The following is a 13996-nucleotide window of genomic DNA, read 5'->3' as shown; positions in this document are numbered from 1 at the left end:
ACGTTCTCCCCGTGTCTGCGTGGGTTTCCTCTGAGTGGTCCGGTTTCCTTCCACATTCCAAAGACGTATGGGTTAGGAAGTTGTGGGCATGTTATGTTGGCGCCAGAAGTGTGGTGACACTCGTGGGCTGCCCCCAGAACACTCTACGCAAAAGGTGCATTTCACTGTGTGTTTAGATGTACATGTGACTAATAAAGATACCTTATCTTACCTTATGTTCTAACCTAGTGTGTGGGGAGTGAGGGGGGAAGATGCTGGTGTGATGTGGTGTGGGGTCTGGCGGGGGTGGGCGAGTGCAGAGGTGGAGTGGGTGGGACACATCCCAAGGAGAAAGTTACTAGTGTGGAATATGAATGAAGCAACGGATAGTCCATTAGTCAGCTAAACCCTATTACTAGGAATAACATATGAAGAATGAACACCTGGTTAAGGTATTGGCTTGTGTTTACAGAACCAGAGACTGGATTTTAATTATAAGCAGGTTACAGTGGGAAACCACACTGGTGAATTAATTTCCCATGAAACTATGGCAGCTTGAGACCTGGCCAATTTTAATACCTGGGATGTTTTAAGATCCCGTCGGCCTAGTTCCCATTCACCTGAGGTGGGGCAGAGCTCACTCACTGACAGCTAGTGAGTGCTGGCATTGGCTGTCAGGATATCCTTTGATGGTTCTGCTATCCGTCTGGGGTATTACATTTGAAGCAGTGGAAGATTGAACTTATGGTGCCTCTGCTCCTGTTCAACAAGGAAAGAAATGTTTGAGAAACTTACCTCCTTGGGCCTATTTGGCCTTAACCCTTTTCTCCCCTGGATTGGCCTGGTTGTAAACTCACTGATCCTTCCTGGCCAGTCTCCCTGGAAACATGAGGATGTAAATCTCTATGAGTGCGGTGTCTCCACATCAGGGAGAGTTTTGTCATAACCCACCTGTCAGAAGACTGATTGACAAAATGCAATGCTGAATTTACATTCAGCCTATTTTACTCTCCACACACACTCGTTGTGGGTAGGCACCAAATGGCTGATCCCCCTGATTCCCTGTGGTTCTCACCCACTAAATTAGGTTCCAATTATTCCTTGAATGATTCTGTGTGTAAATTGCTGATATTAATGTTTTTATTTTGTTTTCCTTCACCTTTAAGTTGTATCAAAAGCCATTGTTTCATTCACAATTATGCGGTTCTTGCAGGATACCATGTTCTAAGCAGGGAGGCATACCTGCAAAGGGAATGGTTTGTAGATAAGGCTACAAGTGTGCCCTAACTATGACCTGTAGTTCCCGTGAGTATGACTCCCTCCAGGCACATAGAGTTGTATAACCTTAATCTCATCGCTTCAAAAAACACAGTCTGTGGGAGTGATATAAGATTATCCCATATGACGCTATACCTTCTAAATCACTTTCCTTTAGAGAATAGTTTAATCTGTTCGTTATGCCTGAATATGGGACCACGAGCATAAATTGACATCTTATCGCTCCAACCCAAAGCATTCACACACAGTATCACAGTGCCAAAATTCTTTCATGAAAATGGCATTGTAGAGAAACTGTAATCCCTCAATGTCCTATTGAACTATAGCTAGTTCTGAAATATGGGAATCATTTCATGCTACGTTGCATGAATGGTACACATACCTATCTATCAACATAATCCATTTAAGGCAAACCAACATGGATAGGTTTACTCCAGCGAAGCGAACAACTACCTGTGAGTAGGATCCAACTGGAAATGACTAAGGCTCAATCCATTGCATAAATCCTGAGCTGACCAGTTTTGACCTTGTCTTACTGCCTGGCTCCCAAGCTGCTGACTCCTTTGAAGTTGCAGCCATTTAACTTTGTTCCTACCTATTGCTCTGATCAGTTTGGTCTCTGTTTCATTAAACCCCGTCTAAAATCTGAACAAAGCATATACAGGTGCTCCATTCAGACTGCCTGTCTGCTTGGCCATCATCCAAGGAAACCTAAGAGCTTTGTTCAACAGTACCATAAAATGTGCAGTTGTGCATTCCGAAAGGCTTAATGGTAAGAGTGTCCATGAATAAAGTTCTGAGCTTGGAAAAAACAGAACAGTCAACATTAGCATTACTGTTCTTCACTATAAATATTTCCCATTCTTCAATGAAGTAAGCTGTAAAAATTGCCTTTCATGATCCAAGAATTTTGGCTCAATTAAGTGTCTTTGAAGAGGAACCACCTTTTTAAGAAATCGACAGGACTTGAATTTTTATGTCTTTTATATTTAATTCCATTTGGGGTTTTCATTTACTTGAGTTTGGCAAAATCAGCGATTTAATAGCACTGGAGATACATCAATTTTCATTCTCCTTAAAGTGAAACTACATCAAAATTGGTAATAATAGTAACAGACTAGTTTAGCCTTTTTATCTTTTAGTTTTATCTTTTCTTTCATTTAATCATGGACACTTGTTTTTCACTCCATTGATGGAGCTTCATTTTAATGCCAGATCCAAATTGTAGCACCTTCAACCAGGTAACCATTATGTTCTTGTGTGTACTGCCAGTAATCAAACGTTCCATCATGTTTCGCTCAACATGTTCCTCTGAATTGAAAGATACTGCTTGCTGCCTCTTGTGCCAAAGTATCCTATGTACAAAGAAAGTGTTAGACAGCACCATCAAAATCCACACTAAATACCAACAACATATTCTCTTTCCATAACAGATTTGCTACCAACACAAAGGTTTTAGTATTGATTCTCTATAGATATCTCCGGTCTCCATTTCCTTCTGTTGGATATGCAGGTACACATTTTTATATTCTGGAGCTGAGGCCTGGAAGTTTGTCTGCACAATGTCCAAAACAAAAACAGCTTTATGTAGACAAAAATTCCATTAATCTAGCATTTGGCAATCTTAGGTACATAGAGTGAGTTGCTAACAACATGAACCTTTTAGTGGCAGGAAGCTGTACACCAGAGCCCGGCTTTTCTAGGGACAGGATTACCTAATGATGTCAACAGTTGTGCAATGCCCAAAATATGTTTTTGCCAAGATTTTCAACCACATTGGTCCAAATTACGAATGGTGATTTTACTAATGCTGAAGGTGCAAACTGAACATTATTTGATGGGTTAGGCAGATCTCTCCTGGAGTTATGGGCAGAGTGCTCTATAACGCTTTGCCAGGCAAATCTCAAATAATTTGACCCAAACTAGAATCCAACCAGGTGGGTTCAGTTGGTTCTTACTCAGAATTAACTAGCTAGAAATGCCAGAGGTAATCCTGCAAAAAGACAAGTCATTTCATTTTCATCAGATCTGACAGGGTAATGATACAGGAGCGAGCATCTGGTCACAATGAAGGGCTCCCAAAAGTACAGGTGTTCATAAAGATACTTGTGTCCTGACAGAGATCTTCCTGACTACTTCCTGCCAAGTGTTCCCTTTGCACAAGGGAGCTGCCTCCAGCATGCACTGTTCGTCAGAAGCTCGTGTAGGTCCTCCACACCCCTCGCTTGTGAAGACTCTGCCACCCCTCCTACCATTGTAACATGACCTCATTCTTTGCCAACACGCCCCAGTAACTGACAGGATGTTTGTTGTGTGTGTGAGACCTTTCAAGGGCCACTTCCTGAGGTCAGAGCTGTGAGGAAAGGTGCCGCTGTCACAGGAAGGTCAAACCCCTACACCCACTGTTCCTGAGGCAGAGTGGTGTTACATGAGGGTGCCCACTTGGAACAGATTTAAACAAATTTCCACAATTTTTTTAAAAGCTCTTCAAAGCAGTATTAACAGGATTGCTAATGCCATTTTTTTTACATTGTAAAAGACAGTGTAAGTGAATTTCTAGGGCTTGTTTTCTTTACCTGGCATCATTATTGACAGATTCACTCCTGTTGGTGGTGATAAACATGCCATCCTGTTATATTCTGCCTCTGATATGCAAATGCATGAATTGTTTGGCAATAGGATCATAAGATGATTTAACACAGGAGCTCTTTTAGCTTGTCATGTCTGTGCAGGTTCTGAACTTACTATGGCATAGAAAGAGGCCATTTATCCCATTGGGTCCATGCCAGCTCCCAGCCCCAGCAGAACAATCCCATCATCCCATTTCCCCCTCTCCTGCAACCCCACAACTTATTCTCTCTCACATGCTCATTAACTCAACTTTCTGATTCTTTCACCTCTTGCCAACACTAAGGGATAATTTGCAGTAGCCAGTGAATCGTTGGGATATGGGAGGGAACCAGTGCACTCTGATGAATCCCACATAGTTGCAGGAGGATGTGTAAACTCCACACAGGCAGCACCCCAGATCGGGACTGAACCTGGATTGCTGGAGCTGTGAGGAGCTTGAAAGCCCGGACTCAAGAACAGCTTCTTCCCCACTGCTATCAGACTTCTGAGCCAATCACCTCTTTCACATACCCTTCCCACTGGTGCTGCCACGTTCTTGAATCCTTAATTCTACCTCTTCTGTTATTGTCATTTTAACATTTCTTTTTGCACCACCTAAGTTTGCACTACTGCACTTTGCACCATCCTGCTGTTTTGCGCTCATTGTTGTATTTATTATATTTCTTATGACCATGTATACTGTTTACTTTGTGAGCTTCACATGAAGGATAAGATATATTTATTAGTCACATGTACATCGAAACACACAGTGAAATGCAATTTTTGTGTAGTGTTCTGGGGGCAGCCCACAAGTGTTGCCACGCTTCCGGCGCCAACATGGCACGCCCACAACTTCCTAACTCATACGTCTTTGGAATGTGGGAGGAAACCGGAGCACCCGGAGGAAACCCATGCAGACACAGGGAGAATGTACAAACTCCTTACAGACAGTGGCTGGAATTCAACCTGGGTCACTGGTGCTGTAAAGCTTTAAAGTACCGCTACACTATTGTGCCTGTGAGCAAAGAATTTCACTGTACCTTGGTGTGTATGACAATAAACTAATCTGAATCTAACTTCTATTTCACCATGCTGCTATCTTTAATAGATCTTTCTAATTAATCCCACTCCCCTGCTCTTTTGCCGTAGTTCAGTAAAAGTAGATTTTTTATAATTTTCTTTTGAATCTGTTTCCACCAACTTTTTGGATGATGCATTCTACATCACATTAACAAACTCTACAAAAACATGGTTCCTCATGTTGCCTCAGGATTTTCTGCTCATCAACTTAAATGTGTGTTCTCTGGTTACACAATCTTCAGCTCCTGGAAACAATCCACCAAACCCATTCCGAATTTTGAACATCTCAATCAAATCTATGTACCACACAGAATAATCCCATTGAAATCAACCTAGTGCAGGGTCCAGTAACTGATTCCCCAGTGAAAATGCTGGATCAGCCACTGGGCTCCACAGCATCAATTTTTCATTCCCATATATTCCATCAGCAACAGGGTTGAGAGATTTTTACATAGGACCAAACCCTTTAGTATCGAGTGGGGGGAGGTCCTCAACAGTGGCCTTTCCCCATAGAGCCTTTGCAGTGACTGCACTGAGCTTCAGTGTGTGTCCCTTAACATGTAGCCCCATACCTGGGAATGTGCCAGTCTGTAGCATTTGATTGGAGACAGCTCCTTGTACTGAGGGATCGGCAAGTTTCAGACAGACCAAACTGTGTCTCACCAGCACCCTGTAATGTTGCATCAAAATACTCCATGTCCCTTCTAATAATATCCCATTGGCCTTCCTAATCACTGTTGTAACTGCATGCCAACGTCTCTTGTTTCATGCACACAAATTCTCTTTTAGTCTCACTCCATTTAAAAAAATAGTTTCCTTTCTCATTCCTCTTTCCTCACATTTTCACACATTATATTCCATTTACCAACTTCTTGTCCACTTACTAAATCTATCTATATCCCTTTGTAGGCTCCTTATGTCACACTCACAACTTGCTAACCAGCTACCATTGTATCTTCAGTGAAGTTGGTCACAATATTCTCTGGCCCTTCATTCATAGGTTGTAAACAGTTGTGGCCCCAGCACTGATCTCTATGGCAACTACTAGCTACCGATTACAATTCAGAAAATGATCCATTTAATCCAAATCTCTGTTTTCTGTCACTGCCAATCAATTACTCTCCAATCATGTGTGCTCTTACCTTGTGCAGTGACCCTTGTATGTGGCAGCGTTATAGAATGCCTTTTGGAAATCCAATTATGCAACATTTATCTATCCTGTTGGTTGCATTCCCACTGTCCCTCTTTGTTCTTGAATAGTGGTGTTATATTTGTGATTTTCAATCCTCTGGGACCTTTCCAGAATCTAGGGAATTTGAGTAGATTACAACCAATGCTTCCACTAGAGTCATAGAGTAATACAGCATGGAAACAGGGTCTTTGGCCCAACTCGTCCATGCCAACCAAGATGCCCACCTTTGCTGGTCCCATTTGCCTGTGTTTGGCCCTTATCCCTCTAAACCTTTCCTATCTATATACCTGTCCAAGTACCTTTTAAATGTTGTTAATTTACCTGCCTGAATTACTCTGGTAGTTCATTCCATATATGTACCTCCCTCTGCGTGAAGAAGTCACCCTCAGGTCCCTTTTAAATCTTTCCCCTCTCAACTTAAACCTATGCCCTCTAGTTTTTGATTCCCTTTCGCTGAGAAAATGACAGAATGTCCATTCACCCTATCTATGCCCCTCATGATGTTGTACACTATCTCTGAGGTCACTTCCTTTAGGATCCTAGGATGCAGACCATCAGGGTTAAATAACCTGTTGAGCTTCACCACAATCAGGTACCTCCAGTCCCTGTGATCAGAACCCTCCCTCTGTGGTTGAAACTCCCCTCCTGCATTCAGAACTCTTTCTCACCACAGTCCTTCCCCTCTCCCATCAACTAGACCAACCTGCTGCTTTGTGCTTCAGGCTTCCCTGACTGTGAGCCCCACACCCACACGGTCTTCTGTGCTATTGATCAGATAGCCAGTTGGCAGGAGACTGACAGAAAAATATTTAAAGGAAATCTTCCAGATTCTTCCAAGTTTTCTGACCTTCGAACAACAACCCTCTGACCTTCCTCACCCCAACCAACAACAGCAATCTAAACTCCAGGGCCAGGTGTTTACAATCACATCTTCAGTTTGCTTTTGTCAGCCAGCGATCTTTTTGCATACTCAGTCTTGAGAAAGACAGAGTATGCGAAAAGATCGCTGGCTGACAAAAGATTTTGGATTTCCTCTGTACTTTCTACATTCAACACAGCTCTCTACTTCTTAATTTTCATCATGGTCTTTTCCTGTCCCATTTTAACCGCTGTAGATTTAATGACTCAATGTTTTTTCTGGTTTTGGATCTCCTATCTTCTGCCTGAGGAATGTTCATATCGGGATAATCTTCTTTGAAGCCCACCCCTGCCCCTTCATATTGTTTAATTAATGTTTTGCCTACCAGTTTTTGATCCCTATCCACCTGGATCGGATCTATTGTCAACTCACTGATGTTAGTCCTTCATCTAAGCATCTTTTATGTCTGCTGGGTGCTTTCAGAATGTGCAAAGCAGAAACTGGAGAAAGTCATGTGACCCCAGGAGCCGACTCCTTCACTGAACATGGTGGGCTTATACCACGAGGCCACAGAGTGGTCAAGTCTGCACTCAGCTCAATTGACATCACTCCCTGCGATGGTATGTTTTGCAAATAGCACCTCAACTATAGGAGGAGGCCTTTCCCAAAGAGGGGAGGTCTGCCCATGTGTTATAGTCCTACCTGCACTATAGTGGAGGGTCCAGTGGGAAAGATTCCATTTCATCCCTTCAGGATAATCCATGGTTTTCTTCCTTTAAGACACCACCGTTCTTTTTTTTGTGGTGTCCATTCACCAGAATCCCAGCCTGGGCACCCACCTTCAAGCACAATTCCCATCAGCCCTCAGAGCCATGTGGTCCCATTTTCCATCACCCACCCATAGCTCACATCATCATGGGGAATTGCAGAGGAAAGTGTGTACTTCCCATATTTCCTTATCATCGAGAAGACGACTATTTTGGCCCATCAAATCAATCTCGGCTCACAAAGCAATCCCATTCCCTGCAACCTATTCTCCCCATGTCACCACCAACTCTGCTCCCACCCCCATCACCCTCCAGATTCTACCATCCACCTACATGCTGGGGGCAATTTACAGGGGACAATTAACCTGCCAATCCTGTGGGATGTGGGAGGAAACTGGAGCACCTGGGGGAAATCCACATGATCACAGGGAGAACGTGTAAACTCCACACCGACAGTATCGGAGGCCAGGATTGAACCTGGGCTGGTGGACCTGTGAAGTAGCAGCACCACTGTCCTGTCTGACTTTGGGTCCATTGTGCACTTATGTGGCAAGGGCCAGGATTCACAACGTATTGACTGTTACAATTGTTAGAATGTTGCTTGCCTGCAGTCTTGATCAAAACTTGCCCTGGTCTCCTATTATGAGACTCCATGCAAATTTTCATGTATTGAATAATTTCTGTTCCACAGTCATCTGGCATTCTTTGCATTTATTCAGGACCTAATTCAGGGACCTTCTGCTTGACCCCCTGAAAGCGATCAAAGTTATTTCCTGAAACTCGCGGTGATTGTAAGTCACCTGCTCCCTTTGCTCCTATGCATTGATATCAGGCAAAGTCAAGAACATATCCAGATCTGCTAGGAATCATTGAGCATATCTGTACCTACTGCACAAGCCAACAACTTATTTCAAAGGACAATGGCCATGTGGCATTCAACAAAACCTCCTGACATTTAACTGTGTTTATATGAAATGTGTTTACAGAGTGAAATCATCTATTCAATGAACTATGCTCACCACTCCTTACCCTGGAAAACTATGCCAATGCCAGCCCAAGATTAGTCCTTACCCTAGATCTTAGGTCATGTGATTGTTTTCTCTCCTGTCTCTCCTCCTGCTGTCTGTCCACTCATTCATGATCTCCCCTGGGGGTAACTGAGCACTTCCTTGTGGCCAGAGATGCATCTTTTTTCACGGTCTTTACATCACTTACCATGACAGGAGACTAAAGCTAGACAAAACATTTCAATCAAGGTTTCGTGGAAGGGCTCTATATCCTTCTTGTATTAATATGGGTTGTTGAGTAATGTCATCTAACACTTTACTTGCTTTGGAGAACCACGTATTAAAATACTGCAATCCCTTCCTTACTTAAATAGAGTCATAGAGTCCACCATATCCATGCCAGCCCTGTGCCTGTCTATACTAATCTCACTTGCCCACTTTAGGCCCATATTCTTCGATGCCTTGCCTATTCAAGTGCCTGTCTAAATGCCTTTTAATCGTTGTGATTATATCTGCCTCCACCACCACCTCTTCTGGCAGTGTTGAACTTTAGATTGTAACTATCCATGATGTTCGTTAGCCCAATCCACATTCCTAACTCAGCAAAATCTCATCTTCCAGAAACGTTGTTTGGATTTCTATACTTCATTTTTGTGATTAGTCACTGCGTTGGCAGGCCACGTGGTAAATGGGCTAACACAGAGTCATCGAGTTATACAGCACAGTAACAGGTCCTTCGGCTCAACTGGTCCATGCCAACCAAAATGCCCCATCCAAGCTAGTCCCATTTGCCAGCATTTGGCCCCAAACCATCTAAACCTTTCCAATCCATGTACCTGTCCAACTGTCTTTTAAAAGTTGTTATTGTGCCTGCCTCAACAACTTCCTCTGGCAGCTTATTCCACATAGATACCACCCATTGTGTAAAAAAAGTTGCCCCTCAAGTTCCTATTAAATCTTTCCCCTCTCACCTTGAACCTCTGCCCTCTAGTTCTTGATTCCCCAACACCTGGAAAAAGACTGAGTGCATTCACCCTATCTATGCCCCTCATGATTTTATACACCTGCATAAGATCACCTCTCAGTCTCCTAAACCCTAAGGAATAAAGTCCCAGCCTGTCCAACCTCTCCCTATAACTCAGTCCCTCAAGTCCTGGCAACATCCTTGGAAATCGTTTCTGCACTTTTTCCTGTTTAATAACATCTTTCCTATAGCAGATCGACTAAAACAGAACACAATACTCCAAGTTCGGCCTCGCCAGTGTCCTGTACATCCGCACCATGACCTCCCAACTTTTATACTCGGTGCACCGAGATTGAGTATAAAAACATTACAGAGATCAATCCTCTCTTCACACTTTGCAGGCTAGGATTCAGGACCAGGAACCAGGCTTTCTGCAGCAACTCTAATCTGATTGCAATCAGTAGTTACTTATTGCGGACATACCAGTCCATCAATCCACATTGCATATTCAATCAAATCTGTTTAATTATTAGCAGGAAAAGATCATTAGTTTGTCATCACAGTAACCATATTATCAATGAGTACAGCTGCTGATTGCAACAGTTTGATCTCCCTGTTTAAGGAGGGAAATACTTGTACAAGAGGCAGTTCAGAGAAGGTTCACCAGGTTGTTTTCTGAGATGAAGAGGTGATCTTATGAGGAACAATTGAGCAGTTTGGGCTATTGGGGGTTTGGAGGACAGAGAGGTGACCTTATTGAAAGATTTAAGATTCTGAGGGTGGTTGGAAGGATAGATGCTGAGGGAATATTCCTTGTGGGGGAAGCAACAACTATGGGACATAATTTCAGAATAAGGTGCCAACTATTTAAGACTGAGATAAGGAGAGGTTTCTTCTCTCAGGGGAGTTCTCTACTGTGGAAGCAAAGTCACTGGATATATTCAAAGATGAGGTAGATTTTTGATTACACAGAAGTCAGGGTTTAGCGGATCTGGTAGGAAAGTGGGATTGAGGCCACGATCAGCTCAGTCATGATCTAATTGAGTAATGGAGCAGGTACAATGGGTCGTATGACCCTATTCCTGCTCCTATTTTCAATCTTCTGAAATAAATGTTTTTGGTTTTACTGGGGATCAGAAAGGAATGGGTGCCAGAACAAAAGCCAACCGAATGGGCTGGACTTGCAGACTGTGAAGTGATGGCTTGCTGCTGAATTAAAAGAGATGTTGTCTGCACTGATCCAACAATCTCTGTGGCAGGGATTTTCTTTTCCCTGTCGCAAGTGCTGACAGATTCTGGTTGCAGGAATTGCTGGCTTCCAGTGCTGCAACCCAGCAACCAATCAGAATTAAGAATCTCTCATGCACCAAATCAGGAGAGGAAACGCACAACTTTTAAACTTACTTTACAGTTTTAGAGAGCAAAATAAAGACTGTCACATACAGACGAGACTGAGGTAGAGCCTAAAATAACATCAACAAATGTTTATGCAGAAACATAACCTTTTTTCTATTACTATTGTATTTACAAAAGGGGTCGTATTTTAAACAGGTATGGAGAGTTGAAATAATGATCGGACAGAATGGCCATCCTGGGTGGCACGGTAGTGCAGCGGTTAGCGTAACGCTATTACTGCGCCAGTGACCCTGGTTCAATTCCGATCAGTCTGTAAGGAGTTTGTACATTCACCCCGTGTCTGTGTGGGTTTCCTCCGGGCGCTCCAGCTTCCTCCCACATTCCAAAAAATGACATACGGGTTAGGAAGTTGTGGGCATGTTATGTTGGCGCCGGGAGTGTGATGACACTTGCGGGCTGCCCCCAGAACACTCTATGCAAAAGATACATTTCACTGTGTGTTTCGTTGTACATGTGACTAATAAAGAAATCTCTCAGCTCACCTCTCAACTTCATCTTTAGGCCCAGAAACCTGGAAATTGATTGGTGCCTGCAAAGATGGATTAACTCAGAGGTGTGAAAGGAGATTTTGTTTCCTGAGCCTACTGCTGCAAACTTCCATCGAGGACCACCGTGCTGGGTGTCACAGAATAGGCCCTGCATACTTTGTGATCTCAAAAGTCTTTTCATAACATGCCTGGTAACGCATAGGAAAACAAGTAAGTTGCAGGACAGGGTCAAGGCTTGGTGGGATTGGTGAGGTTGGGGGAGGGATTGGGTCAAGGAGACGTGAAGGTAGGGACAGTCATTTATTGGGGTGGGGGGGGGGGGAAGAATCTGGACCCCAGTGAGGACATGCAGCTAGTCATCACGTCTCTCAGCTGTTGGATTCGACTGTTTTAAGTAGTTTTTTAACATGTATAGTGTTTAATACACCTCAAGTGGCTGCACAAGGAATGGCCGCTTCCTAGCTTACTGGTTCATCCATCAGGTGAATATGTGTTTTCTCATTGGTTGGTTTGGCCACAGGTATCTTAATAGGTTTCTTGATTGGACTATTGTTAGCTAAGGAGTACCTCTTATCTCAGGTATAAAAGGTGTCGTTTTTTGTTAATCACTCTTGCTCTCTTCACCCCCCTCACCACCCTCGGCCCTAGCTCATCTTTAGTTCCTTTTGTCTCGGCTCATCTCCTAGTAGTAAAGCTAGTGCCATGTGCTCTGTGACTGTTTCTATGTTTTAAACTTTCCCAATAAAACTTTGTGAAGCACCATGTTGTTTTCAACTCATTCCTGGACTCCTGAAAGAACCTGTGGATTCTAAAATAACCGGATCCGACACAGCTCAGACTGAAAATGGGTGGAGGAGATGGGTTAAATTGGTAAATCAGTTTATTATTGCCACATGTACTAAGGTACAGCGAAAAACTTTGTTTTGCATGCCATCCATATAGACCATTTCATCACATCAGTACATTGAGGTAGTACAAGAGGAAAACAATAACAGAATGCAGAATAAAGTGTTACAGTTACAGAGAAAGTATAGTGTAGGCAGACAATAAGGTGCAAAGCCATGACGAAATAGAGTGTGAGGTCAAGGGTCCATCTTATTGTACAAGAGGACTCTTCAATAGTCTTATAACAGCAGGTTAATGACTGGTTAGACTACAGGTGGATTGATGGTGCAGCCTTGTGAGTGAACGCAGAGGTGAGGTGGTGTTTGTCAAGGCAATAATGTTGGTGTGGATGGGTGGTGTTAGCCAGCCTTGTTATTGGGTGGTGAGAGACTTGGTTGGAGGGATCTGGACTATAGATTGGAGGGGACGATTCTTTCTTGTGGTGTCCATCCACCACAGTTATAGATCTCCGTTATGATAGTAAAATGCAATTTATTAAGCTCACCTTTGCAAGGTGCCAAACTGTGCATTGGCTTTATTGAAGCAGTAGGCTGGTCAAAACAAGTTGTGTGGTCTGTTTCTCTTTGACAATGACAGGTCTCAGGTATTGAGGCATAACCCTGATTCACCTTGTTGGCACTGGACAGTCCGACTTGTGAAGGGCCTTCCTGGTGGTCCATCTCTCATTGGCCCACCTCAGGGAACTGTTCAGTTGTCCCAAGGCTCACACTATCGAGATGCCCCACCCACCACAGTCCTTCACAGGTAACCGCAGGGGTAGTGTTGAGTCCCTGTGTTTCATGTGGGAGGTCCTCTGTAATGACAGGCTGGAGGGAGCATGTGGGCTTGGGTCAGGCGAGAGATCATTGGGGGATAAGGGGTGTTGGCAGTGCCAGGTGGAGATCTGGGTATGTGTTGGGGGTCATGAATTCAAGGTGGGAGTTTGGGGAGTGTGGAGGAGATCTAACACAGGGTAAGTAAGTATGTATACCTGGGCTCCTCCAATGTGCTAGCTCGTCAGATACATGGAGAACCTGGATGGAAAACCACAGACTTCATGGAACTCGCAGAAAGATCCTGATTTCCCTCTATGTTTATTGAAAATCTATCACATAAAATTAATTTCCCTTTGCAATACAATTTTTAGGGCAGAGACTTTACTCAACAGAAATTCCGGCTTGGTATGCACTAATACATACAACAAAGCACAATATTCGAGGAAGTGTTATGAAGTGACTAGTACGTAATTAAATTCTCATTAGTTATTGATGTCTGCAGATTATGCTAATAAAGGCTGCAAAACATTGCCTCCTGTGGAGGAGCAGGGAATTATTGATGGCATCTTCTGGGATTTCCAAGTTTAACTCCAGAAGTTACCGTCAAATTTCCTTCATGAGAAAGGATGGCTTAACTCCACTCTCACCATAAATCCTAGACATTCTCAAGGTTAATTATTGAATTCCACCTATCG

This window comes from Pristis pectinata, chromosome 16, assembly GCF_009764475.1.
Source record: "Pristis pectinata isolate sPriPec2 chromosome 16, sPriPec2.1.pri, whole genome shotgun sequence".
Taxonomy (NCBI): Eukaryota; Metazoa; Chordata; class Chondrichthyes; order Rhinopristiformes; family Pristidae; genus Pristis; species Pristis pectinata.
The sequence above is the reverse complement of the archived record's forward strand: the minus strand, read 5'-3'. Positions refer to the sequence as shown.